Source organism: Phoca vitulina, unplaced genomic scaffold (genome assembly GCF_004348235.1).
Source record: "Phoca vitulina isolate PV1807 unplaced genomic scaffold, GSC_HSeal_1.0 scaffold5, whole genome shotgun sequence".
In the NCBI taxonomy this organism is placed as follows: Eukaryota; Metazoa; Chordata; class Mammalia; order Carnivora; family Phocidae; genus Phoca; species Phoca vitulina.
The window spans coordinates 59,160,830-59,188,120 of record NW_022589708.1 but is presented as its reverse complement, the minus strand read 5'-3'; the positions used below and the strand labels follow the sequence as shown (position 1 = coordinate 59,188,120).

Here is a 27,291-nt window from a genome sequence, read left to right as displayed (position 1 = left end):
AAGATTTTATTTATTTGTCACAGAGAAAGAGAGAGAAAGAGTCCAACCAGGGAGAGTGGCAGGCAGAGGGAGAAGCAGGCTCCCCACTGAGCAAGGAGCCCAATGCGGGACTCGATCCCAGGACCCTGGGATCATGACCTGAGCCAAAGGCAGATGTTTAACCAACTGAGCCACCCAGGCATCCCTCCAGTATCCTTGGTAAAGTGAGTTTCTAAAATATATATCTGATCATATTACTCACTGGTTTCAGATTTTTTAAGTGCACTTTATAAAGGTGACATGCAAGACCCTTCATGATTACCTCTATCCACTTGATCAGGCTAAACTTTCTCAACTCCTCCAAAGACATGTAGCAACAAATCATATAAACTACCTGAATTTTCTTGAACATGCAGGTTCTTCCTGACTTCTGTTTTCTTACAATCCAGTGATTATGTTTAAAATGCTTTCTATGGCCTATTTCTACTCTCTCTTTCACACTGGAATAACCCCAGTCCTTTAAGGTTCCATTAAGGTATCCCTCAAGATATAGCTCTACTCCTGAAAAGTTTTCCTGAGCCACTTATTCCTAACCCGGTTTAAATGCTCTTTGTCTATTATTTCTCTAATTGTCATTTTTAGAGAATTTATCTATCTTCCATTAGACTTTCAGTTTCTTCCTAGTAGGGACTACATATTTTTCATCTCTATATATCCAACCCTGGTTTGGGCTTTGGTAATTGTTTGATTAAATGTGTGTGCCAAAACATATCAAACCCATTAAAACATACCTACCTATGGGAACTGGTATTCCCACTTCTGGGAAATCTTCCAATAAATAAGCAAATAAATAAGAAGGTCAATTAGAAAAGGCATATGCATAAAAATGTTCACTTCAGAATTATTTATAATAGCAAAATATTGGAAACAACCTAAATGTCCAACAATAGAAGAATGGTAGAATCTGCTAAATGACATGTAGCAGAGCAATTTAGAATGAAGATTATAAAATGACATAGTAACTCACAGATGCTAATGACATGTTAAGTGGAAAAAGACAAAACTGATTTCACACTATGACCCTTTAAAATTATATGTATAGATATTGACTAAAAGGAAACATGAAAATTGTATAAGTGGTTTGTGTGGATTGTGATCTTGTTGCCTTTATTAAGAACTTTACAAATGTTGCTATGGTATCTTGTCAATTATAATTATAATGAAGATAATTTAAAATTAAGCCCATATCATTAACATATATATATAAGTGTATGCACATTTGTATGTATGTATATTTTTGTTTGTGTATATAAATATTCTGTATGTATGTATATATTTCCTAGTTCAGTCTTATGAAAGATCCAAGAAGCAGAAACACTTCATTAGCAAGAGCATACCTAGCCTTGGTCTCTAATACCATTCTGTACTAACAGGAAACAGGGCTCCTTAGAGAAAAGGCTAATTCCAGGGCTGGGACACAGAAGGATAAGATGAACATGGAACATCTTATTATACCAGAAAGTAAGGAAGTGCTCAAAAAAAAAAAGATGCAGGCATATCACAAAAACATAGTACCCAGACTAAAAGTGCTCCCACTAGCTTAATCTGGGACAATTTAAATACCAAAATAATTAAATATAGACTTAAATATTTAGAGGTGAAAGGTCGTGACATAACAACTTACCTTCAAGTGATTCATTTTAAAAAAGTGTACAAAATATACATATCTAAATATAGCTAGAACTCAAGAAAACAAAGCAAATACAGAGTGGAAAAACAGGAATTCATAAGTTAATGCAGATAATAGAGAAGAAAGGGCTCTTTGTTCACAGTAGAATGCTATGGACTGACTTGGTAGATGTGGAGAGAGTACTAGATTTGTTGAATCATTTTGCAACCGTAATGGCAATATTATATCAGCAATAATTGATGCTAAATTTAAATGGGAATTCTGATGATGAGCAGGATATATCTTCAAATGTTTCCCCACAATTTGCTTTTTAATTGCCAGGAAGAAAAAAAAACAGTAACTATACAATGGAAAATTTGGTCCACATATGGACCACGTGATCAAAACTAATGTCACCAAGGAGGGAGAGATGGAGCATGTGCTTCCAGAAGTGATACCCTACAAAGGACACATCTATCACCTGTGTAATAGTCCAGTTGAGAATATATATAACCCCAATTTAATCATGAGGAAACATCAGACAAAAACAAAATAAGGAACGTTTTATTAAAAAGAGTGGTGGAGGGGTGCCCGGGTGGCTCCCACAGTTAATCCAGCTCAGGTCATGGTCTCAGGGTTGTGAGATCATCAGCCTTGGGCTCCGTGCTCAGCGGGGAGTCTGCTTCTCTCCCTCTCCCTCGTGCCGCTCCTCCCACTCAGGTGCTCCCTCTCTCTCTCAAATAAATAAATCTTAAAAAAAAAAATGCAGTGGAGTGAAAAGCTATATTCTTTAAAAATTCTTTAAAAATGTCCAGGTCATAAAAGGTAAAGGCTGGAAATATCCCAAAGTAAAGGAAGCTAAAGAGTCATGACATCTAAATGTATTACCTGACCCCAGACTGGCTCCTATACTGGAGGGGTAAATGCTAATAAGGATCAAGCTACAAAACTGGAATATGGTGGTAGATTGAAGTATTATTTCAATGTAAATTTATGAATTGATAGGAAATACACTCTTAAATATTCATGGGTGAAAGGCCAAAATGTATGTAACTTAACCTCAAATAGTTCAGAAAAAAATGTATTTAAGTATACATGTATGTGGTGAGAGAGAGACCTTGCACAAGAGCAAGCAAATGATAAGGATGTTCTTTGAACTATTTATATTTTTGCAATTTTTTGTAAATTTTAAATTGTTTCCTTTTGTAAAGATTTATTTATTTGAGAGAGAGAGCCTGGGCAAGTGTGGGGGGAGGGGCAAAAGGAGAGCATCTCAAGTAGACTCCCCGCTGGATCCCAGGACCCATGAGATCATGACCTGAGCCAAAATCATGAATGGGACTCTTAACCGACTAAGCCAATTTTAAATTATTTCTAAGTAAAAAGATTTTTTAAGAATTAAGTCCACCTTGGAGAAACAAGACCAACAAGAAAATAAAAGTTACTTTAAAACCCATCTAAGCAAATTGTCTTTAAAACATTCTCCAGTGTATACTAAGTTTTCAAGTTACTGTTCAAAATGTTTTCAAGAGTCTTCATTCTTTTGTAAAAGATGAACAGACCTATAGCTTTCACATTTTATCTAAATAAGTTAATATGTTGAAGCCAACATTCCATCAGTTGTAGCTTACTCGTTAGAAACAGCAGGAGGGAAAGAAAGCATTGAAATTACAAAACCTCTGTTCTCCACACTACCCATATTTACCATTCGTTTACTGGTGATTGCATTCCAGTTTCCAAGTAAAACCTCAGATTTTAAATTATGACTTCAGTTGTACTGTTATGACAAGTAGAGTATGCAGAGACACAAATGGGCTGGGTGGAAAGGAGTGGGGGTAGGGCTGATGAATTCTTCACCATGTTGAAGATGAAAGAAAGCTGAAAACTTCTGCCCTAATTGAGTACCTAAATAATTGATTTCTTTTTTTCATAAAGTACATAACTATGTGGAGTATTAAAGTTTGGAGAAGGTATTACTAGTTTTTACCTGTGAATTTGATAATCTGAAGTAAAAAGCACTTTTTCCCCCTTTAAAATTCAGCTCAATTATTTGCACCCCCTTGTGGTCAAACATAAACTTCTTGGTTTTCAAAACATTTTTTCCAATTGGGCTTTTTGTTCAGGCGTGGGAACCATGTTACTCGATTTTGTTTTCTCCCATTTTGGTGAATCGAGAAGATTTATAAAGGGTTTTGGTTTATTGAATAGTATTTTAAATAAAACAGGACTTAACTCTTCTAAAAGTGACCTCCATATAAACTTTAGTCTGTGCAAAATGGAGATTACACCAACCTCAAGAGTTACTATGAGGATTCAAGGGGAAAATGCATATACAGGCCTAACTGACACATAGTAGGAACTCAGTAAATGTTATTTACCAACAACATCATCACTTTAGAATTCTCTTGACAGAATATATCTAAAAGAGGACTAGATCAAAAATTTACCAGTTCATGAAGTTCAAGTACAATTGTGCAAATAAGTTCCCCAAATATACGACTTATTCAGATTACCACTAGCTGGTTCTCACCACAGATACATTTTTAAAGAACAAAGAATATGTATTTATCTCTGGATGATAGAAATTTGGATAGTTTTTACTTTATATTTTACTTTCTATTTTAGACTGGCCTGATTTTCCCCTCCCCCCTTAATTTTAATAATTAGAAAAAGCAATAAAACTATTCCATTTCCATATGCATATTTTTTTGAAATTATAAGACTTAAATTAACATCCTTATTCATCTGGCAGAAACCATTACTCATATTTGGTGAAAATAATTTGTCAGGCTGATTTATCATTTTAAGGGACTTTTGAACCCAAATGCTTAACTGCTAATGGTGTTAACTTAAAACTTTTTAAAACACAAGAAGTTGTTTTAAAAAGATCAGTGTTAATGACTCACAATAGCTAACATTTACTAATATACCAAACACTGTTCAAATGTCTTTACTATATTAGCTCATTTACATCCTTACAACCCAGTGAGATAACAAAAGAGCAAAGTGAGAAAAAGTAACTCACACAGGGTCACAAAGCTAGTTAGTAACAGAGCCGAGATCCAAATGCAGGCAGTTTGGTTCCAGAGTCCACACACTTAACCAGTGCACAAAAGAACCATAGAGATGTAAGACAAACACTACTCTGCAATGTTACTTCTTGATGATCTCAAATTATTAAAATCCATTTCTTTTCTAATTCTACCTCAGTAATGCAAATCATGCTAGCCTTCTCCCATTTCCTTACTTCTTAGTACGTCAGGCACTTTCAATATCCATCGCCTTCTTTAACCCTCACAATGATGTGTTTTTGTATACTCCTACAGTTATGTCCATCACAAGCTGTTTTGCAACAAAAACTGGGAAAAAATGTAGCAATACCCCAGATTTTAAATTGTTGGATTCTTTAGAAAATGTATTATAACTTGGGATCAGGAAAAAAGTAACCAAAAATAATCTTAAAATGTAATAATTTAGAATCAATGGCAGCGGTTTTGTTTTCATTTTCATCTTAACTAGACTGGTGGCGGGTAGGATAACTCTCCCAAGCATATGAATGATTAAAAGAGGTTTTTAAGGAAGGTGTTAAAATACTGACAACTTTATCATCATTTATTGTCCTATCTTAGCGTCCAGTTTTTGAAGGTGAGCACAGATTTGCCTAGGTCTTGTGCTTATACTTACTAGTTTTAAGATTTAGGGGCAAATTTCTTAATCTGAGTCTCGGATGTCCTTATGTGTAAAATGACGATAATACCTTCTTAATAGGGCTGTTGTGAGCAGCAAACATCATCAATCCGTAAGGCGTTTATTTAGCACTGTACCCAACGAGACTACAGTCAGTACGTGATATCTAGCTACTATTATTAATGTGTCGCACAATGGAAACCCGTCTTTGGTAGTTTCGGTTCCCTTACCACCCTTAAAAGACACACACACACACACACACACACTAAGTGATGGCCAAAGATTGCCCATTCATCTCTCCAAAACAGAGCAGAACATTTAAGAACAAGTGAGACAGTGAGAGAAACTGGACTGGATGAAAGCGCCTTCGTAACAGGCAGCCTAGAACCGGGAAGAAGAGCTCCAACGCACTTAAGTAATCCTTAACTGCAGACGCGCGCGAACGCATACACCGCACACACCACACACACACACACACACACACACACACACAATTGTTGAGCAGGGGAAACCACGCCTCCTGTGTGTGCTCAGGTTGCATCGCACAGTAAGATAGAGAATGGCCCATGTTCCAGAATCTGACAGATGCGGACTCATCCACGTGCTTGCTACCTGTGTCTCCTAAGGCAAATTACTTAGAAGTCTCTGAACCTTGCTTTCCTGGTCTGCAAACCGATAATAGTAATAGTACCTACCTCATAAAGTTGTTCTGAGGCTTAAGTGCAATAGCTCCTGTAAAGCGTTGACACACAGCAAGTGCTATACACACAGGCGGGGCTGTTTTTAAGCACACGTGTATCCACACACAAGGTCTTAGAGACACATTCGTTGTTAGGAGTTTAGACACTGGCAATAAAACGCTTTTCTTTTCGTCTAAGCTGCACCTTATTTGTTTTCCTCGAACAGTAGAATAATACCTATCGACTGACATGTCATCTATGGACCCCCGGGCCCACAGTCGCACGGTTCCTCCACGTCCGCGGCTGAGCAAAGGAGCTGCACGCACGCGCAAGAAAGGAGGTCGGAGGAGTGAGACTGAGGAAACGAAGTGAGAGCGGCGAACAGCGACGGTTCTGCGCATGTTCAAGGCGCGGAGGTTGTGGTAGGAGTTTGCGCATGAGCAGAAGTGTCGGGAAAGCTGGAGAAGGGTTCGGAGGCGGTATTGACAGCTGTGGAGGCAGCCCGCGTTCCCGGCATGCCCCGGGGCGGCGGGGTTGGCTCTAACGAATTTGAATGAGGAGCCTCAGCGCTTTCGGCGCCATTTTCGAGTGATGCCTGATCTCATCAATCTAGTGGGAGAGAGGGGATAACCTGTCCGAGATTATAGCGCTACTAGGACTCCGCTGAAAAATCACTAAAAAAATCGCCAAAAATTACTTCGAGCAAAGGGCAGTCCGTGGGGCTTCGCCAGGGTTGGCGCAGACGGTAAGAACCTGAAGAAGTAATAGCGGGACCTGGGAGGTGGCAGCGGTGGGACCGTCAGGCGATGGGGGTGCAGGGAGTGGGCACTGGGTCCGCCCTCATTTTAATGGCTAAAAATGCGAGGAGATGGGGTTGGGGGTAATTGGGTGTCTGGGAGTGGGCGGCGGCGGGCGGAATGTGGCGGGAGCGCGGAGAGACGGGGGCGTGGGGGGAGGGGAGTTGCAGTTTGAGCGGGACGCGGACGGGCTGCGGCGGAGCAGCCGCCGCCCAGCGGATCTGTCAGCCGGACCCCCCGCCCGGGGCGCGGCGGGGCTCCGCAGGCCGCGGGCCCCTTGACAGGAGAAGGGGGACGAGCGTCCCCTCCCCCATTTGCCGAACCGAGCCGTCTTTTATCGCAGTTTTCCCGGCCCGCTGACTGCCGTCTTCTCGTGACATGAAACTTAAGGTCGGCAGAAAATTAACCCGGAGTGGCGGGTGCCTCCAGTCCGTCGTGCGGACTTACCGTCCGCGGGACCCAGCACTGTATATTGTGCTTGATGCTGAAGCGTGAGGTGCCCTAGGAATGTGAGTTTCACAACGTAGCTCTCCGGCTCTGCGCTCCTCGGTCCCGGCAGGGATAACCCTGATGGTGTCTGGCTTTTCCAATTTGGGTGAGATAGGGCAGGGGCAGACTTTTGAGGTTTTAGCGGGCTCCTAGGAAAGATGCTGGACTTTCGCTTTTTGCTCGGGATTTTTGTCATTTGCTCTCACGGTGTTGTTTTTTTCGGGGAGGGGCCGGGGGGAGACAGGGTTTCGAGCTTGCAATTTCCTTCACCCAGTTGCACTTTTCTTAGAAGACTTTTTCCTTCTCCAGTCTTTGAAACATGTCGCAAGGATAAAAGCAATCTGTGAAACTATTGATGTTTTCCTCCCGAAAAGTCTTAGCCCGGACAACTTAACGGTAATTTTGCAATCCCCACCTTTTCTCGAGAACTCTCTTGACTCTGAGGCGGAGGGAAGAGGGCTGTTATTTGTCTTTCCCTTTAGTGATTTTTTATCCTCATAGTTTCTACCAATTCTTAGTCGACAACTCTTGAATGATTTGGGCCAGTGACGGCTTTAACTTTAAGTAGTACTTTATAAATAATGGCCTTTGTAAAAATTCCTCATTAGAGATATATTAGGTTTTGTGCCTTTTTCGGCGCTGAAGGCACCACTGATTAACCCTTTACTGGTGTGGTGTTTTGCGTGTGGGGTGCGCGGCTTTGGGTTGCGAATGTGCAGGAGATGGGTTTTGCAGCAGCTTTTCAATTGTTCGCAAAGAGGAATAACGCTTTCTGGGAACCGCAGTCTCACACTCTTTAGGACCACCTGCCTAAAGAGTTTTTCCTCCTGGAATTGATGTAACGATTGATCGATTTCTTATTTCTATAAAGACTAGAGGACCCGCCCTCATTTAGAATCTATCCCCGAGGAGAATAGGGGAGCGCAATGTGATGTTTTTCAAATTTTATCTAACGGAGTTCCCAAAACACCGGACTTGTTACCCCCCCTGATTGGCTGGAAGAGAGCGGGACTGGAGGGGGTTTGAATGTTGAACACTAGATTACAATTCTCGACTTTCCGAAAAATTTTACTTTTAGAGAACCGCGGAAATAGGAAACGTTAAGACGGGGATTGGGAGGGGGGAAGCTGGGATTTAATATTTTTTTCTTCCATAAAGGACTTTTGAATGGTTCTGAAATGTATATTAAAAGTAAAACTGAGGAGGCAGTTTTCTTAAAAAATGTAATTCTGCTGGCTGAAATTGCAAGACTTTTATGTATTTGCTCCTGTTCTCTTTTGGTTAAAAACTGTACGATCTAGCTTTTTTATTTCTTTAACAAAAATTTTTCAGCTTAAGCTACATATTCGATGCAGATTACGGGAGAATTGTTTCTTTTATTTTGATGAAAAGAAACTTTAATTTCCTTAGGAATGAGCTTCTCCACATTGCCCATAAAAATTGGTGTATTTAAATTTTTTTTCACATCTAACTTAAAATACATGGGTTTTGCTAATTCAGCCATTGCTGTGGACTTAAAACTTAATTTACAAGAAATTTACGTTGCTTAATTATACAGTACAACAGGTAAGTATGCACAGGTGCCTATGTATGATTTCATTCCTTTGATAAATTCACTGTGAAGAAATATATTGCATAAAACAGTGTCGGTGTGTTGTGTCTTACTTGGTTGGTTTTCAGTTGATTTTTGTTTAATGTTGCTTGAGACAGCCGTCAATATATTTCTGTTTATTACCAAGCTTGTCATTCCGTTTAATTGCATCTTGATAAAAGGCGGGTGTGGTTTTCAAAGAAAATCGGTAAACTCAGTGATAAATAAGATAGCTGTAGATGCTTTTTTAAAGATTTTTTTTTATTTAATAGAAATTAATGTTCTTTTATGAATAGCGGTTGAAATTTTGAAACTTACAGTTTATATTCTCACATTAGATCAAATATGCATTGTTAGAAAATACTCAAAAGATCCCACGACTTTTATAAATCTCTGTAGGGCTATAAATATAATTTATATTGAGTGGAATAGCTGAATTTATAAATCATACTATTTTGTATTGCCTTTATAACAGGAATTGCAATTACAGAATCTTTGTTCATTACCTTTTTTCAAAGCTGTTTATTTTGAATCATCTCATGAAAATTTCATGAAAGGTGCTAATTATCCTCTCTATAAAATTTGACTTAATGAAGTTGTAGGAGACCCCATTTCTATTGTAAATGTAATTTTACCTATGATACCAGATCTAGTGGGTTTTGCTTTTTTACTGTTATTTGGGGTTTTGTGTTTTAATTTTCATTCAAATTATTATGTGACTTGTAGAGTTTTGAGGGTGGGGTGGGGGAAGGCTTTAAATTCCACCAGGCTGGTTAAATTTAACCATACTTTTTTAGTACTTTGGTTTATGGGGTTTTTTGTTTGTTTTGAGGGGTGATGGTGAAGGATTGTTTTGTTTAATAAGCCATTTTTTAAAAAAGTGAAAGATTCCTTTATTTAAAATACTGCACTTAAAGCCTGAGAATGCACTAGCACCTAAATAAAATCCACAGCATTCAAAATATTTTCCCTTTTATGTGATGGTAGATAAGAGGAAGATTTGGGTTTTTAGATTTGTGGCCATGTAGGCGTGAGATCCAACAGATGTATTTTATTATGTGTATTATCCATATTACTCTGTGGAAATTGATAATTATAATTCATTTTCTATTGTGAGGACTATAAAAGTCATATCACTGGAAAACAATGGTGAGGAAAGGTGTTGCTACAGTAGCTCTACTCTTTTTAAAAGCTGTGTTTATATAATGTGAGGGAGAGGGAACTAGAGAAGGTAAGGTGCTAGTCTTCCTGGTAGCATTGATTTTTATTTGTTTGCCTTTCATAGTATTTTTAAAACCTCAAATAAAAGTGCAGTTTTAGACTTTGTTTTAGTGCTGTTAACTTCTCTTAGTTGTACATTTACAAAATGTAGCCTCAGGTGTTTGCATGTAAAACCGCATTTTTTGTAATCAGATTAATATCACTTTTAACGTTACCAAGAACTGGAACTAAGGATGAAAATTTCAAAATAGCTTTCGTATTCTGGATCCCCTGTTTCATCATGCTTTGTGTACTACATTTTTGTTTGGTTTTTGTTTTGTGAATATGTGTATAAATACACATTTCTGTTTATTGGTATGCAGTAACTATTCAGAATGTCACAATATACTTCCATCCAGAAATATTGATAGTGTTCAGTTAATTTGGTTTACAAAAAGAAGAAATAAATGCCCAGAGACTGTATTAGATATTTCTTCTACATACATAAGTTTTCTCCAATTAAATCAATAAGACACACAATTTGGAAGTTAATTCTATAAAAATTTATCTCATTTAAAAAAATTAGTGGCCTAAAATTTGCTCTTGTCTTTTTTCCTTTTGTTTAGTGAAGCTTAATAATTCCCACACTGATTTTTTTTTTTAACCCTTGTTTGGAAGAAACATTATTGGTCTTATAACTAGAAAACACTTCTTAGAATTGTCATACTAGAGAATTCATTTACATGTAGTTTTATTTCTTCCTATTATTAATTTTTATTCAACAAACTTAGAAACACTTTGTCCAGGCAACTAATTTTGGCATGTAATTAGGCTCAAACTATGACTTGCTGAAATTTGGTAGCCCCAAATCTCTTTGAGACCAAAGGAAATAGTAATAACCACCACTTTCTTTCAAATAAGTGAAGAAAATTAGATTAAGCCATTTTTGCTTTAAGTTTTTACAAGTGATAGTATTAGAACTTTAAAGTCGTGATTGTCTTAATATTATAAGAGTAACATCAGTTTTAGAATATCACATTACTAATACATGTTTACATACTTGTTTGCATATACAAATAATTGTAAAGCCTTCATATAAATATTGCTTTCTTATAGGGAAATGATTTTCTTTTGCCTTTTTCCCCCTTCTTGTCTGCCTCCTTTTAGGATCTCCTTTTACAAAGACAAGTTTCAAATATTGAAATTGATATTAAATATATATATATGAATTTTATTCTTAACATTTTTTATCAAATTATGAGAAGTTTAATATACTTTGGTTTATTCCTGTCTTGTTTCACTAAGAAATCTTTGCACTGGAAAGACTTTGCACTGGATTCTAAGTATAAATAATAAACTGTATTTTGTAATAGATTTGACATCGAATTATACTATTTTGGGGGTTTTTTACATCTTTATTTCTTACACATTTGGTTTAATATTTGTCTTATATCCGAACCTCTTTTGTTCTTTATTATCTAGTATTTGTTGTTTTCCTACTATTTAAAAACTTAACATTTGGCATGGAGTACATACTGGTTTCTACTGTTACCCTTCTGTGATTTTTAAAGTTACAATACCTTAATTTTCAGAGTGCTCAAATACAGAAAACTTTGTGTCTTTTGAGGAAGACTATGAAGAAATGATTTTAATTTTTCAAAGTGTCATGGTATTTGGATTGGTGTTTGTGAGTTACATATGTGTGGTTTTTGTCATTAAACAATCAAATATTTGGCAGCAGAGGATTAAAGGTTTTTGGTTTTCATTTCTTTTCCTAAGCTATTCTTAAATAAAAGTGGAAAACTGAGCATTATGGTTAACATATAGTATGTTATAAGCCTTTGGTAATTTAACTTTATAATTTTAGATAGTTGATTGCCACTAAATCATTAAGATTCAGGTGAAACAAATGAAGAAGCCACTTGTATACACTTGATTACACCACGTCTGTTTGGAAATAGTAAAAAACCATTGGCCCAATAGTCATCCACTTGTTACTTATAAATATTTTGTTTAAAAGTTAATTGTAAATTTTGTTCTGTTAGAACTGTAATGTCTTAAAATATTTGGAAATATCTGTATAATTTGTTCACTCGGGCAAGGCAAAAGACAAAACTTAAGAATAATGGTAATTTCTGTCATCAAAATGTTTGATGATTTGGGGAGAAAGGTAGTTAAAAATCTATCTCTGTCCTTTGAATAGTCTTTTTAACTGTGGATTTTATGAGTTTTAGAAGCACAAACTATATTTCTGATATACTCCTTATGGAGTCCCCTTTAACAGTCCTCCAACACTTACCTACACACACACAGACACACCACAACTTTGAAAATGAATGCCCTAAAGAGAAATGAAAGCAGAAACATATTAATCTGATTTGTTTGAAGAGGCTTCAGATGATAAAGCATATCACAGGTGTTTCTAATCAAGTTATTTCTACTTAAAAACATTATTTTCAAGTTAGGTTTTCTTTGAACACAGGCAAGATTGGGGTCATTTTGAAGATTTTACCTCAGTGTTCAGGGATCAGCTGTGGAACTACAGGAGGCGGAAATCTGTTGAGTGTCTTCATGCTATAATACATGACATTTTTATTGCAGGTTTTGACCTTTAGGAGAGAGCCAATTCTGGAGAACAACCTAACTTCTTTGATTGAACACTCACATAATGCATTGGAACATGATAGGAGATTAAGGTATACTAATGAATTTTAAAAGCATACTATTTTATATCTTTGCAATATAATTGAACTAGACAGTAAAACTAGAACTTTTAAGTGAGCTAAAATCAATAAAGATTTATTATTAATAGAAATCTGTGAAGTGGCCAAGGTGGACTTCTCTTGCTTATTAAAACTGCAGATTTTTAGATATAATTGATATTCTCATCATGTTTTATTAGGTCCAATTCCAACTGAATTTATTCTAAAAATAAGTATATATAGTGATTTTTCTTAAGGTTATTACACTGTTATATATATAGAAGAATTAAATAGTGGACTTTTCGTCTTAAAATGGAAGATTTAAAATAGAATTTGGTGCTTGGCTCTTTGAGAGGTATAGTGATAGGTAGAGCCTATAAGATAAGATTAATGAGACTATTTTAAGAGAATTTAGAGTATTCCAAATACCATCCTAACCAAAAGTGGCATTTTGGTTGAAACTGAAAAACCCACTTTCTAAAGCAGAAACTAGTATCTTACTCATAGGTACTCTGAGTAAAATATTTAAATTATTCATATCAAAAATTGCAAACTCTAAAAATGTAGAATGCCAAAACTTCCAGTAACTTATTTTTACCTCCAAAATACTTTATCATAAGAGCCACTTTTCTAGTATATTTATTTTCTTTGATTTTTATAGTTTTAGTTGAAAGTTTCAGATACTCATTTCTAGTATATTTATTTTCTTTGATTTTTATAGTTTTAGTTGAAAGTTTCAGATACTCACCTAATAAAAATTTTGATTGCTAAATAGCGATCTGGTATAATGTAAATGAATTTATTGAACAATATTACTAAGTATTGATTAATTTTTCCATGGTAAAAATATTAGTCACATGATAAAGTATTAACCATAATGTTTTTTTTAAAAAAACTATTTGCTAAAGTGAGGTCTACTAAAATAAAGCATACTATAATTTTTTCTTTAAATTTTTTTCACCTAAAAATATTTACTTTATATACTTAAGATACAGGAGATAAAGATTTGTTTTCCTAAGAAAAATGTAATTTAGTCTTAAGAGTGAAGTGTAATTGTGGTCATAGAACTGCTTGTATCTTTAAACAACGTTCAGTTTTTTTCAAACAAATTCTCCAATGTGTGTTTGAACATTGAGATATATATCAAAATATTAAAAAACTAATATTTGATATTTATTATTAGATATTAGATAATCCAAGAATGTGAATCCATTAACAGTTAATGTTAAATAAAATATTAAAATTTAATAGAAATTCAGTTTAATGTAAGGGTGAAGTTTCAAGTATTGGTGTCATACTGTAAAGTGTCACTATACTGTTTGAGATAAATATAAGTTATAGAACGTCTTCATAACTTAGATTGGAGAATGTTGTGAAAAAGCAGCTTAGTTTGAATAGGATGAAAATGAATACAACTTTCCCCCTCTAATTTAACCATTGATTTTCAGATTAGACAACGTTAAGATGAAAAGTGAAAAATATGGTTTCTGAGTGTCTGGAAAAAAAAAAAACTAGATTCAGTTTATCACTTTCAATCCAGATATCTTTTACACACCAGCCTACTGTTAAATGAAGAAAGAGAGATAGCTTTTGAGTTCATATTTTAAATAAAGACATAAATCCACAGAGTTGTTTCTAATTTAGAGTGTTTATGATTTTTGATCTTTGAAGTTGTCAAAACTTACTGCTTGAACACAAGTATTTAGCATCATAAAATCATGCCTCTGTAGCTGTACACTGGCTTATAAACTTCCAGATTTTTAGTTTCCTAAATAATTTAACATCTAAGAGACTTGATGCAGATATTAATAGTTTTCTTGTATTTGGTCAGCTTTTACAGGGTAAGAAACTTTAACCTAATTAGTAGTATGTGTTATTTTAGAAGACAGGTTAATAAAGGCTTTTACTGCTATGTGTGACTGGCTAGCCTTTAACTACCCCTTAAAGGACATTTTCTACTTAAATTTGCAAACCTGATTATATCTAACTAAGCCTTGATAAGTAGTTTATTATGTCAAGATTTGGAGGAAAGGATTTACTGTGTTATTTTTTTTTTCAATGATAGACTTCTTATTTGTGCAATATTTATATTTTTGGTTAAATGGACTTTCCGGGTTAAATAACATTCATTTTCAGGAAAAATTCTTAATTGTTCCTAAAATACAGTTGTACTGTCAGTATTCCTGTTTTGTTGAAATAGATTTTCTTAGGGGGAAAGAATATTTTGGATAAACTAGAATAGAAGTAATTTAACATGCCTACATGTGAAGGGACTTGAAATTATTCATTATTTGTCATTGATGTATAATTCTAGTTTATAAGGACAACATATTTTAAGCAATTTCTTAGCTGTAACAGCTTCCTTTATTGAAATTTTGTAATGTTGCTGAGGATTCATTAAAGAATAGACAATTAACTTTCTTAAAAATTTTTTTAAATGTTCAAAGCAATTTTGTGTGTATTTTGTGTTGTTTCTTGACCAACAAATAAAATATATACTTAATCTGTTTTTTTCTTTTCAGAATTTTATTTTCTAAGCATCTTCAAAAGGCATTAATTAATGAGATAATTTAAATTTTTCAGTAAATATTTTGAAGTAGAAATTCAGTCCTTAGCACCACAAACCACACTTGATATTTCATTAACATATATGATTTGACTTAGTTTTACTTTCTTGTTTCATGATTAGAGTCACTTGGAAGAGAAACTTGTAGCATATTTCAAATGTAGTTCCTAAGACTGATTAATCCACTGGTTAATAGTTTATTAATTTATTACTGTTTTGTAAATGTCTTAATTTTTAAAAATCCTTTTTTGATATTTGCTGTCAGTTTTTTTTCATTCTATGGCTTTCATAATCAAAGTAGTAATTTTGTTATCCTGTGATCCTCAGAATTATTTCTTTTATTAGCATTATTTGTTTTTGGACTGCTTTTAAGGAGAACAATTGTTTTTGCAGTTTTGATAAAAATAAAAGATTGGTTTTTTCCCCTTTTTTTTCAAAATATTTTGATCTGAATTTTTGATATTACTGTATTTTATACTTTTATTTCAATAAATCCTAAATCTAGCCTTCTTGACTAGATCTTATTTAGACTTATAAGCCAATTCTAGCATTTTAAAAAATAATTTATAGATGTCCTAATTTTTCTGACTTTTTAAATATTTTTCAGAATCAAAAATTGCTTAAGGTATTAAGAGATAAGGATTGCATTTAAAATTGAAGTTATAAGTCCATAAATAGCATTCCATTTAAATTTAATTTGGCAGAATAAATATTTCTATGTTACTCATCATTGATCTTATGTACTTACTAAGTTTTTAGCTTTGTAGTACACATTTAAAGTAGATAAATTACATGTGGGAATTTTTTTAATAGTTGGAGTTTTTGTTAAAAAATTTTTATGGGCTAAATCTTATTTCTTTGTTAATAGGGTCTGATGTCAAACATATGGTGATGATTAGATATGTGGAACTTGGGAGCCTGGAACATTTTATAAGCAAAATATAATTTCATTTCTTGGTTAAAGTTTAGGTACTTATTTTCCAGTAGAATGGATAGGAAAGATAATACGAATTTATGAATTCATGCCAAACCTGGTGAAAACTCTTCTAAGAAGAGTTTTAATTTAAATCTAAATCTAAATTAGGAGCTGAAGATCATTACATGTGTCATTAATTTTTTTCCTTAGATACATTATAGATTCCCTTTCTGATCAAAACGCTAATTTTGTCTTTTCTTCTCTTCCCATCCTACTTTAAAGAAAAAATTTCTCCTTAGAAAATTTTATCATATAGTGATGAAAGCCGACCTGCTAGGTAGGTTGGACTAGAACCATTTTGTCTTCTGTGTCAGTTGCATATGCTTTTCTTAGCTTGCTGCTTTAGCAGCAGTAGCAACAACAATGAATAAACAAGTATCACCACAGCCCTTGTTCTTGTCCCTTACAGCTGGGTGCAGGGGCTGGGAGATTGCTACTGCTTGTCAGCTGTTGTACAGAATAGCATCAATATGCAATAATGGTAGCCAAAGGAGCCTGCACCCACCAGCTTTTACAGACCAGGTAGGAAGGGCCCAACTGTCATTATAACCCATATATAGTATAATGAATACATTCTTTGACAAAAAGGTACTTTCTTCCCAAAGCTGCATAAAGAAAACAGTAGTTGCTTATAGTTCTTAGACTTTGTATTATTTTCTATTATTTACTCTGTGATTTTAGTTCATTTAATTTTTAATCAGTTAATTCCATCTGTTTGAATGGAAAACCATCTTGCTTCTGGAAGTATGCATGGTATGTTTCATGTTTTTTACTTTTAAGGTGATAGATTGAAAAAAATTATTAGTTACTGAGAACACAAGTTAGGTGTTAGAGTAAGAAAAGAAAAGTTGACTATGGCCACACAGCAGTGTTTCTTTCACTTTGGAGCCATATTCTGAGCCTGTATTATCTTTGTTTTATAGCCCAGTCTAAACAAGTCCAAATTCTTGTTGATTTCACTATAACTAAAAAAGAATACCCCATGCTGCTTAGTGTTGTACTTAAAGACAAAGCAGGCTGCAGCTGGAAACTCATTAAGTCTTTACTTTTTCTGACTATTAAAATAATGTTGTATATCTGAACTTTATATCTGGAAGTTCAGATTATTCTAAATCTTTTGGAAATAGGGCTTTGTAATATCAAATGATACAAAAGGGTTGTGTTTTTTTTATTTTTACAACTTGAATCTGCACGCATTTGCATAACCTAAATATCTGTGCATTTTTCTCATCTTATGTATCTAAATAAAATTACAATAGGTTGTAGTTACAGGGAAGTGAATATTAGATTGCTGTTCTCATAGTTCTGATTTCATTTGTAGCATTCTAGGCAGGAAACTACAAATGACATTTTATTTTAATTTATAAGTCTAATGTCCCATTTTAAAGTCTTGACATTTGCAGTAGCATTCTTTTAAAAAGGTAATCATTGTTTTTCCTTGGTCACCTTCATTAAAATCACAACTAATCATTCCCACTCTTAATGTTTTCCATTACCAATAACAGCAAACTCAGAATATGAATTTCCTCCTAATACTATCAAAACAGGCTTTGTTGTATGTGTTTAGTTATCTGAAATAATAAATGAGCCTAAAACCTGGTCTAATGTGAAGTCAAACATATTCAACCATAAATTGAAATTACTTTTTTTTTTTTTTGCTAATACTAGGATGTTTGATGTAATTTATGTTGTCATTTAACAGATAACATTTTAATTAGCTGCCTGCTCTTAATTAAAAAGTGAGTTACAAAATCCTTTATATTTAAAACACCTTGTTTTTACTATGAATTACTACATTAAGTGTCTATGGACCACCTGTACCAGAATAACTTAGAATAAAGCATTTTACCAGACCTGCTGAATCAGATTCTCTGGAGCCCCGGGACTCAGGAATTTGTATTTTTTACAAGCTCCAACTGAGTTTTTTTAGAAGCACCACATGTGAGGAGCACTGCCCAGAATGAAATGGGGGAGGATTCTTCACAGTAATAAACCATTTATATTTTCTGCTCCCCCCATCCCTGCCCTCTTTGGTCATTGTGGATCTAAGCTCAGTAACTAATTCTGAATCTTATCATTTCTACCACAGTAGTTCTAGATTAAGTCTTGGTATTTCCTCAATCATATGAGGAAAATCTGTATCATGAGAGGTTTATTTTTGTGCAAGTACCTTGGGGCAAATTTTAGTCTCTTTTGTTTAGAACATTTAGTATACCTATGTTAGACCTACACTTGATAAAAACAGAAGGATTTGATCACTTAAGAATTTTGAAAATATTCCTTTAGATAGTAGCTATTTTTCTTAAATGTACTTTCAAATATTGGAGAAAATGAACTTTTCATATGCTCCTTGTGGGAGCATCTGACATTATCTGAGTAAAATTGAATATACATAGGCTTGAACCCAACAATTCCATTCCTAGATGTTCTAAAAAAGCTGAGACATGTATGGCAAAGTCTTGTTTACTTTTATTTTTAATAGGAAAATATCAAAAGCACTGTAAACATTAAGCAACAGGAGAATGCCAAATTGTGGCATAGTCATATGATAAACTTTATTATACTGCTATTAAAGTGAGAGCTCTGTGTATGATCATGAATGAATGTCTTCAGCAAACAAAAACAAGCGCAAAAGGTTATATATTGTATAATAACATTTATATAAAGTGTGTATATGATATAACATTTAAATACAGCTTGAAAACAATGATAAATGTTTTAAATTTACAATAGTAGTGGTGTAAAAGCATGCATAGGAAATAAATACCAAATTCAAGGTTGTGATTTTATGTTAAGAGGAGAATGGGATCAGGGTATGGTACAAAAAGGACTCAACTATATGTATTGTCTTTTTTCTTAAAAAAGACACATAAAATAAGCATGGCAGAATATTAGAATTCAGTCAGAGGGCCAGGGGTAGGATATGGGGATTCATTTTGGTATTGTCTTGATTTTTTTCCATGGATTTGAAATATTTTTTCAAATATATCAAAAAATGTGCTGTCTTTATTTTGGTGAAGATATTCTACAATAAGATGTGTACTTAGAATGTTCCATTAAAAGCATCGATGAGTTTATTCTACTTACTCTATTCTGTATTAAATGCTTAAGCATTAGTTGGTGTAAGAACTACAACTTACAGTCATGGCCTACAGAAAGTAAACATTCTAACCAGTTTAAGTTAGGATATTTTTAAATTTTTTCATTTTTAAAGATAAGCTGTAATGTTTCCTTTCTTTGCATACTAGCTTTTTTTTTTTTAATATTTATTTATTTGACATAGAGAGAGAGAGAGAGAGACAGCGAGAGAGGGAACACAAGCAGGCGGAGTGGGAGAGGGAGAACCAGGCTTCCCGCTGAGCAGACAGCCCGATGAGGGGCTCGATCCCAGGAGTCGGGGATCATGACCTGAGCCAAAGGCAGACACTTAAAGACTGAGCCACCCAGGTGCCCCTGCATACTGGCTTTTAATACTTCCTACTCTTGTAAATAAAGGACAACCTTGGAAACAATTTTTCTTATCACTACCATTCCATTTTTCACGCAATTTCATAATAGTATTTTCTTTTGTTATGGGTATAGATCATAACATTATTTTCAGACATTTCTTTAAGCATTTGAAACTCTAACTTAAGCTCTGTATTTATACTGTTATTACAGTAGAATTCTTGGGCAATATATGGATTTTTAGACTGCAGTTGTGTACATGTGTGTATTTATGTGCATGAGAGAGAGACTGGTCAATCTTGAGGTATGATCTTGAATTTATCTTAAAATATCTGCAATTATATGATGTCCTCTAGAAACTCAGTGTGTTCCAAATTAGACACTGAAGTATGAGTTTTATTTGCACATACATATTTGACTTTTAAATTTTGAGAAGGTAATAGTAATAGAAAAGTGAATTTAAAAAACTAATGATAACACTCCAGACTAAAATATACAAATGCTACTGGGTGTTTATAATCTGTGATTGTGCTATATCAGAAAACTGTGATTATCAACCCCAGTTGAAATTTTTCTAATTTAAATAATGTGATCAAATTTTTAAAGTCTTCACTCTTATTTTTTTCCTAGGTTTAATAATGATAAAATGAAGACCATAATAAAACAGTCCCCCTACTTAGCCCAGCAATTCTTACCTTGTAAGTATTAACTCTCAGTTAATATTTAGTATTAACCTCGGTCATTGCTATAAAAAGTGTTTGGTTACAGGTTTTGCTTTATTTCTGAAATTTTTCCTACTATCCTAGATTGACAACATTTTTTTTTAGAGCGAGCGGGGGTGTGGGGGGGCAGAGGGAGAGAGAGAATCTTAAGCAGGCTCCCATGCTCAGTCTGATGCAAGACTTGATCTCATGACCTGAGCCGAAATCAAGAGTCGGACACTTAATCAACTGAGCCAACCAGGCACCCCTAGATTGACAACTTTCTGACCTCCCCTTACCTCCTACACATTGAAGTTTGATATTAATTTAATCCAGTTTAGAGCGAGAATGATGCCATTGCTTTGGGTAAGTTTCAATTTTGAGAAGTATTTTACAGCCAGGCCCTATCATCTCTAAATCTGAGAATCACAATTTTAAACACTTTTCCTTCAAATGAATTTATACATAACTATCTTTTTTATTATCATCATTAATCAGACTTACAGTTATTTTATGGTTTTATAAATTGGAAGTATTTTCTTCACTTGAAAAATAGTTTTTTTATTTATTTTTGCATTTCACTAGATTGCACTGCAGACTTTTTTGTGAGATACTTAAAATTTAACTTTTAAACTTCAGAAGGTAGGAAAAACCAGGAAGGCAATCACTTTTCCTTCCTTTGATATATGCACATGCACACCTTTCTGTGAATAAGAAACATTTTTACCCTGATTGATATAACTTTTGAGAAACTTATAAATTCTATTTTTTAAGACTTTTTATTTATTTATTAGAGAGTGAGAGAGAGCGAGCATGAGCAGAGGGAGAAGCAGACTCCCTGCTGAGCAGGGAGCCCAATGTGGGGCTCGATCCCAGGACCCTGAGGTCACGACCTGAGCAGAAGGCCAGACGCTTAACCACCACTGATCTATCCAGGTGCCCCGAGAAACTTAAAAATTCTAAGGGAAAAACTCTTACAGGTTAGCTGAAATTAATGTCATACCCGTAGAAAAACTCTCAAATCAAGGTCATCATAACTATGCAAGATGATAACTATTTTCCGGATATCAGTTACCAAAAAGATTCATTTCTGTCTATTCCTTGAGCTAATTGTATATCTCTAAATAAAAGAAACTCAAGTGCATCTGTTTTCTGTCCTTGATGTTGAAGGATGGCCCCATTTAAGTGAAAACTAGTGCATCAGATTCTCCTCTTACCTCATCTAATACCATTGCATTAGTGACTTGGTAAATAATGTATATGTGTTGAGGACTGACCTTATCATAGAAGATCAGCCACTGAACTCAGTAAATAGTTTTTAGGGTAGAAATCAATTAAATATTGAAAACTTTTATTAATGAGCCAGTTTGAAGAGTAGTAGTCAAAAACCACAGGTCACTTCTTTAATTTTTTCCTTTTTAGTTTTTTGTCTCTGGAAAACTAGAATGGAAACATTTACAAATCCCCAAAGAATCCCATATAGCCCCGGCATAAGTTCCTTAATTGGTCCCTTGGAAGCCAGCTCAGTTTTACTTCAGCTTAACTCTTAGAAAAAGAAATCTTTTTGATTGATATTGCACTCCTACTGTGGACCGGGGAGCAGTCAACTTTTCAAAAAGAAATAGGTATCATTTCACTCCTAACAGATTTATAAGCATAGATAACATCACATTCCTAATCTTATTTCATCTCCTTTATAAACTTCTAAGCAAACAGCCTTTCTTGGATAATGTCCAGCATCTTTTAAAGATAGGTTCATTTGCTATATTTTATAATTGGAATGCTTTCTGTTGTCTGTTCTAGGTAGTATGTCTGGAGTTCTCTTTAATCTGAGTTATTAAAATGGTGATTTTCCAATTAAACAGTACCCAGAAAAATAGGTACATAATGATAGTGATTATGATTATGATTATGTGTGTATATCCCCTCTTCTGTCATTCTCTTATGTTTGTTTAATGCCATTCTTTCTTTAAGAAAGGGATATTTTTTAAGCTGTTCCCCACTTCTGGAATGTGGGTATTCCAGAAGTTGTAGAATATTGGTGTTTCATATATTTGATGCTGTCAGAATTAAATAATAGCAGTGTTTTCGGTTCGTTTTTATATATTGGGTTCATTTTTATATATTTGTTACTTAACATTAAACATTCAGAAATCATCATATTTCCTTTCTTTCCCACTTTTTCTTTGAGCGGTGTTTTTGGTTTTTTTATGTTGCAGTTTTAGGTACTTAAATTATGTATTTCTGTTATATAAACTTAAAATAACTAGATATATCATTTGGTGCTAAATGAAATAACACCTTTAGATGCACTGTCAGCAGTTAAGATCATTGCTTCTTTTTAATCTACAACAACAAAAATTTTAAGACACTGACTTTCTAAATAAGAAACAGAAGATAAAGCAGAAAATTCATTCAGGGCTGTCATTGTTAGTCCTATAAAAAAAGGTCATGGAAATAAGTTACCTTGTAATTCAGGAGACTTATTATTTGCCTACTATCAAGAACTAGCCTAATAAATAGAAATGACAAAAAATTATTTCTCACATTGGACTATCCAGATAAGTTTTTAGAAATGTAATCATACTATATTAGAAAATAGTGTCAGTTCTTGAATTATAAATAATGTAGGAGCACCTGGGTGGCTCAGTCAGTTAAGCATCTGCCTTCAGCTCAGGTCAGGATCCCAGGATCATGATCCCAGAGCCCTGGGATCAAGGGCCCCAGAGTGCCCCCTCCCCCATGTTCTCTCTCTCAAGTAAATAAAATCTTTTAAAAAAAAAAATAATATAAATATGGGGCTGTCTAAAAGTACTACAAAAAAAATCAGAATGTTGTAATGAGTAGGGCAATAAGTAATTAATAATGGCAGATGATATAAAATCTGTTGTTTTCAATGAAAATGTAATGCTTTTGGTATGAGTCACTAAATATAGCTGAATATTCTATTTTTAACATATTTGTGATTGAAAATTACTCTTATGTAAAATGCTGTCTACCTGTGGCACTCATGAGGAAATTTTAATTATCTTGAATAATTTTATAATGTGAATGTTTCTGGGAGAAAGATTTGTGCCAAAGGAGATAAAAAGAACAAATTGCTCTTTTGGCACTTGGATTAGTAGTAAGCAATGTTTACAATCAAAAAAATTTTAAGGGTGCTAGGTACTGTCAGCATTTGGTGGTAAAGAAGGTTTGCAAATTTACGAAATGACCAATTGATATTAATTTAGGTAAATATATCAAATCTAAGCTCTTAAAGGGGTATATTCTATGGTTTATGAACATAGAGAAAATTTACAATGTGCCACAGCCATTTTTCAGTCATTGTTCAAATAACTACTCTTTCTGAGAGTTAGTGTTTAATCAAATGCCAGTTGTTCCTATCCTTAAAGTCTTAATGTTTGACATATATGTGTTTAACAGAATAATTTAAATTATTAAACCTGATCTTCTGTCTGTGCAAGGCTGTGTTTCTGCTCTCAACAAAATTGTAGGCATAAAATTTGAATTTTAGTGCCAAAATTATAGAAAGGAGTTGGAGTCATTATTTTCCTACCCTGAACAACTTCTCAGTTCAAGATGGATGATTCAAAGAATAATAATAGGGAATTTCTTATTTATGAAGTTACTTTTGATGTTTTCTTAGGAAAATGAAAACAAGGCAAAATTTAATAGCACAGGCCTTAATTAAAATAGGAAATAAACATACAAATACAATAAATTCTGCTGTAATAGGGATTTCAGGTTCTAAGCATGAATACAATAGGTAACATCCCTAGACTATTCAATGCAGTCTTGTCCTTTGCCACTATCTTTTTGTCTGAAATTGAGTTTTCAAAGTGATTTCCATATAAAACAGGAATAAATTGAATGCAGAATTGAAATAGATATATGTCAAGTTGTCAGCAGTCACACCTGACTTTTTTGTCTAGACTATCAGTTTCATGCTTTCTGTTATATCCAATAGATAAATTTCTTAAAATTTTTTTCAGTTTCATTTTCTTTAAATTGTCTCAAGTTATTTCTTTATGCCCCTTGTATTTAATGCCCTCTTGTCAGAACTTAAATGCAGATTGTCCTCCAAATCCTTAATAAGACAGCTTAGTAAAATAACACTGAAATTTTCTAAAAGTCAGTTCTTTTAAATATTATTTATTTATTTGAGAGAGAGAGCACGCAGAGGGGAAGGGAGAGCATCTTAAGCAGACTCCCCACTGAGCGCAGAGGCCCATGCGGGGCTCGATCTCACAACCCTGAGATCCTGACCTGAGCCGAAACCAAGAGTCAGCTGCTTACCTGACTGAGCCACCTAGAAGCCCCTAAAAGTCAATTTTTTAATTGATCTATACTGATTTTATTTTAACCCTCAGAGTTTTAGAATTAGAACCGTAATAGATAAGCTTTTTCTTTAATGGTATAAATTATGTCAGTTATAATAATTGATAAAAAATAAAATTCTTATAAGAGAGATTTCAGTTCAGTATATAATTTCATCCTTTGGCCCTAGATAGGTCTTCTAAAAATAGTTTTTCTGTCTTTTCTCTAGACTGAACATACCTAAGTCCTTCACTGGTTCTCATAGTATGAATTCTAGATCAGTAGTATCCTGGATATTCCACTTTTAGATCCACTACATTTTTTCAGTATTCCTTTAAAAATACTCTGTACAGAACTGAGTGTACTCTGTGTGGTTTGAGGTACACAATACAGTCTTTCTCTTATGAATGAGATCTGTTAATGCAGCCTGCTTGATTCCACTAACTTTCTCTTTGTCATCAGCACTGTTGGTTCATGTTGAATCACAGTCTGCTGAAACCCTATTTGCCCAAAGTATATTTCAAAACCTATAAAGTTAGATTCAGCAGTCATTTATTAAACACCTATCCACTACTAGATGTGCTCATAAAAGTTTAAATTTGTACAGTCTTAACAGGGCTATGAACTGGGCATTAATAACCCATTTTACAAAAAGGAAACTCGAGGCTCCATGTACTGAAATAACTTACCCAAGATAAGGATTCATAAAGGATAGAGCCAGGATTCCATCTTGGGTCTTCCAGATTCAGATTCACTGTTCTGTATCGTTGTTGCCTCAGTAAATTATTTCTGCTGTTTATTATATTGATATAATTGGAAATGCAGAAATTGACTAGTATATTCTTTTGCACTCAGGATGATTTTAGAGCTTAGGAGACATACCTAGAATTTTCTAATGTTTTTGTTAAATGCAGTAATGCCTTATGTAAACTAGATGAACTGAAATTACAGCAGCATTAAGAAAGTAAATATGCCTGGGCGCCTGGGTGGCTCAGTTGGTTAAGCGACTGCCTTCGGCCCAGGTCATGATCCCGGAGTCCTGGGATCGAGTCCTGCATCAGGCTCCCTGCTCAGCGAGGAGCCTGCTTCTCCCTCTGACCCTCCCCCCTCTCATGTACTCTCTCTCTCTCTCATTCTCGCTCTCTCAAATAAATAAATCTTATAAATAAATATGCCTAAACAAAAATGTTAATGGAACCAGAATTAGAGTAACAAATCATTTATGAGGAAATGAGGGGAGAAACCATTAATTTATATAAAATTTGTATCTTTTTTATTGTATTTTAAATTTTTATTAAATCTGTTACCTAATAAGAAAACTAAGGTATTTAAAGATTTCCATTTACTCAGATTCATCTTCAAGTTGACTTCTTAAGCAAAACATTTATTGTCTCACCTTTGAAATGACTATTTTTTTCTTAGAAGATCATAAAAATAAAAAGTTGATATGTATCAAAAGCTAGTAAAGATAATTAAGAGCCCACAGGCCAGAATATAAACCACCACACTTGGAACTAAGACTTTGATAAAAATAAAGGCAAGAACTGAATGGTACTGTTCTCTAATTTTTTTTTTAATAGCTCTCTTTGTTTGGTTCTGCATCTAGCCAGTAGGGCTCATTCCATATCTAGTTTAGGAATGTGGCTTTTCTTTTAGCCAGCAAACTTGAAAGCACAGTTTAAAGAATGGAGGCACTATAATGTTTGTAGTGGACTAAGATATAAGAGTAGAGAAATGGTGTGAGCCTACCAGGAAGCATTGGTACATAGGTGGTCCGGTTGAATGGATGATAGATATGAAATAATTAAGCCAGTTATTTGCTCAGCACCGTACTCAATACTGAGAATAATTTTCTCTATTCAAAAGTTCTTATAAATGTGCAATTCAGTATCAGCCAGAAAGGCTGAAGTAAGAATGCACTGGAGAGGGTACACTTAAGTTGTCCTCTAAAGTAGGGATAAATGGGAAGGGGATTAGTGAGTATTTTAGCCTCCAGCAGTAGCTTCAGTGAAGATTCAGAGACCAGGTGGGAATATATAACTTAGGAGAAGAAAGAACTGGAAAACAATTTATTAAAAGCATGATAAGTAATTTTATTCCACTTGCTATTTACCTGGTGGCCCCACAGCACATGCCTGATCGGTTTTTGTCCACTCATAATACTTCCTATGCTTCTCTAACTTATAGGGATTCTTTTTTTTTTAAATATATAGCCATTCATACTTATAATAACAAAATGAATAATAATCCCCTACTGTAATAACATTTAGTTTCTCTTAAAATTCCTGATTATTTCAGAAAGATCCACATACTGTATTGGGTTGTCATGTCTCTTAAAAGAGACTTTTTAGGGGCGCCTGGGTGGCTCAGTTGGTTGAGCGACTGCCTTCGGCTCAGGTCATGATCCTGGAGTCCCGGGATCGAGTCCCGCATCGGGCTCCCTGCTCAGCAGGGAGTCTGCTTCTCCCTCTGACCCTCCTCCCTCTC

The 27,291-nt window shown here is 34.4% G+C and overlaps 1 long non-coding RNA gene across 1 annotated transcript in view; it reads left to right on the top strand.

The window, feature by feature from the left end:
• LOC116631673 overlaps positions 1-27,291 on the top strand; it is a 69,700-nt gene that overhangs the window by 35,410 nt on the left and 6,999 nt on the right. The window contains exons 2-4 of the long non-coding RNA XR_004299236.1: positions 6,242-6,760; positions 12,694-12,788; positions 20,414-20,481. This is a non-coding gene — a long non-coding RNA (uncharacterized LOC116631673). The remainder of the gene's footprint in view (positions 1-6,241; positions 6,761-12,693; positions 12,789-20,413; positions 20,482-27,291) is intronic.